Raw genomic sequence first — 2,728 nt, 5'->3', positions numbered from 1 at the left:
ACGCTCCATGAGTTCGAGCCCCACGTCGGGCTCTGTGCTGACAGCTCAGAGCCTGGAGCCCACTTCAGATTCTGTGTCTCCCCCTCTCTTTGCCCCTCCCCTGCTCATGCTGTCTCTGTCTCAAAAATAAAAATTAAAAAACAAAACACGGGGCGCCTGGGTGGCTCAGTCGGTTAAGCGTCCGACTTCGGCTCAGGTCACGATCTCGCGGTCCGCGAGTTCGAGCCCCGCGTCGGGCTCTGGGCTGATGGCTCAGAGCCTGGAGCCTGTTTCCGATTCTGTGTCTCCCTCTCTCTCTGCCCCTCCCCCATTCATGCTTTGTCTCTCTCTGTCTCAAAAATAAATAAACGTTAAAAAAAATTAAAAAAAATAAATAAAAATAAAAAACAAAACACATGAAAATAAATCCAGGCAAACTCACCACCACCATTCTCCAATCAGCTCCCTAAATGAGCCCACTGGCAGGTGGCTAGGGGTGTGTGTGAGTGTGCTTTGAAGCAAAAGTATTCCAATTATACATTTAGGCTTCAAACAGGTAAAAATGATTGTGCATTTTTTGTTAAATGGCATGTAAAGTGCCTACTGGGTACTCAGATATATTAGTTCTTTTTTCTTTACTTGCAGTACTATAGACGCAGTATCTATCAAAAGGTCATTCGAAGGAGGATTTAGAAAGCTAGCGTTTGCATTAATCATCATGGTAAAGTGTATTCAATTACCTTTGTGAAAATATAAAGCACAGATGACAAGTGAGCCGCAGTACACTCAGTTTTAGTTAATACCTCATATAATGTTAACATTACGATGGCCTTTCATATTCGATCTGTGCTCCCAGACTGACACGAATATACTTGAACGAGAAGCTGTGCTCTTTCTTATGGTGCCCCAAGAAACAGACGGCACGAAGATAAGGCTCAGTGCTGAGGGCTCAGGATGCAATGCAGCACCTGGAGGTTCTTTGGGGCTGGGGTGGGGGATGGGGAGAACTCACACAACTAGGTGGACAGATGCCCCTAGGAACTGCTTTTCTCCAACATCAGCTGGGACCTCTACGATGTTCCAGATGTTTTTTTCTCACCAACTAGTTTCTTTCCCTATAGCTTCTCACCCAGCCGTTCCAAAACGGCACCAGCCTCCTTATCCAACCAACCGACCCTGCTTCCCACCTCAGCAGGCTATTTACTAAGACTTGAGATTCCTCAACTCTTGCCAAATCAAACAGTCCCTTTCCACACTACCCCACAAGGTCTCTTGGCTGCTGAACGCGCCTCCTCCCTTGAAGCTCCCTCTCCCTTGGTCGCTGCCCCTCCCCCATTCTTGGTCTGCTTCTCATTCTTCACATTCCCTACATCATGACTCTACTTAGAGAAGACTCACACCGTCTCTAGTCGGACCACCTTCCTGAGCTCCAGTCTGAGGGACATCTCTACCTAGATGCTGCAAACATCTAAGTTCAACGTGCTCAAATTTACTGTCTTCCTTCAAACCCTCTTCCTTGTCCTACTGCTCCTAGCCAGCTTGGTGATGCCATCGTCTACCACCGAAGCAAAAAACCCAGCCATCGTCTTGAGATTCTTCTTCTCCCTCTCATTTCTAACAGGCCACCAGCTCCTACTGTATATAGAATTCTTTCTTGCAGCCACTGCTGCTACCCCGTCCACTGCAATGTGACAGCACAAATCACTTCTCAACTGGAATGTTCCGATATCCCCCTCACCTCTGGCCCTACCTCAAACCGCCCTCTAGAATGCAGCCAGAGTAGAAGACAGATCTGATTATGCTACTCCCAGGTTTAAAACTGCTATCCCTCTGCCCTAGTGCAGGTTGTCCAGTCCTGCCATCACCGCCCAGACAGACGGGAGACTTCCCGGAGGATGGAGCTTTTCTCATCTTTGAAACTTACATGAAGAATAAAGTGAGTGCTGTCTTGCTTCTGTTTGTTGGAATTCGTGACAGTTTACTGTGGATTCGTGATTTTTCTGAGTTTTTACGAGCCACAAATATTTGCCTCCTGCTTTAAAACTGTTTTACAGCACAGAAGAACTATTTCTATCAAAACTTCACTAACACGGAAGAGTATGGAACAAGAACGGATATCTACATTTACTACGACTTCAGAACGAAAACTTTCCTACGTGCTCTGTTCGCAAACACTATTGTAGACAGGAAAAAAAAAAAAGAATGGTTTACTCTCAGAGAATAGGGGGAATGTGTCAGGAACAATTTAATGACATTAAGACATTTATGTGTCTCAAGTGGAATGATGTCCATTTTTCATTCTAGAGCAGTACAAGACTTTCTGCAATAATAAAAATGCTCTAAGTCTGCACTGTTCAGTACGGTAGCCACCAGTCATAAAGGGCTAATGAGCAATTAAACTGTGCCTAGTGCTGAACTTTTATTTTAATTAAATTTAAGTAACCACACGTGGCCGATGTTAACTGTAGTGGACAACACGGTTCTAGAGCATGGCGTTACTTTGTGAAACTCATGTATCAGCATCTAAAAACGCTGATTCGGGGCGCCTGGGTGGCGCAGTCGGTTAAGCGTCCGACTTCAGCCAGGTCACGATCTCGCGGTCTGTGAGTTCGAGCCCCGCGTCGGGCTCTGGGCTGATGGCTCAGAGCCTGGAGCCTGTTTCCGATTCTGTGTCTCCCTCTCTCTCTGCCCCTCCCCCGTTCATGCTCTGTCTCTCTCTGTCCCAAAAATAAATAAACGTTGAGAAAAA

The 2,728-nt window shown here is 46.2% G+C and overlaps 1 protein-coding gene across 3 annotated transcripts in view; it reads right to left on the bottom strand.

Annotated features, from left to right (window-relative positions):
• TAF5L (TATA-box binding protein associated factor 5 like) overlaps positions 1 to 2,728 on the bottom strand; it is a 33,019-nt gene that overhangs the window by 26,263 nt on the left and 4,028 nt on the right. The window lies entirely within an intron of this gene.

Source organism: Herpailurus yagouaroundi, unplaced genomic scaffold, assembly GCF_014898765.1.
Source record: "Herpailurus yagouaroundi ecotype Mexico unplaced genomic scaffold, PumYag 530, whole genome shotgun sequence".
Lineage (NCBI taxonomy): Eukaryota > Metazoa > Chordata > Mammalia > Carnivora > Felidae > Herpailurus > Herpailurus yagouaroundi.
Note: the sequence above shows the minus strand (reverse complement) of the source record. Positions and strands in the feature narration are given on the sequence as shown.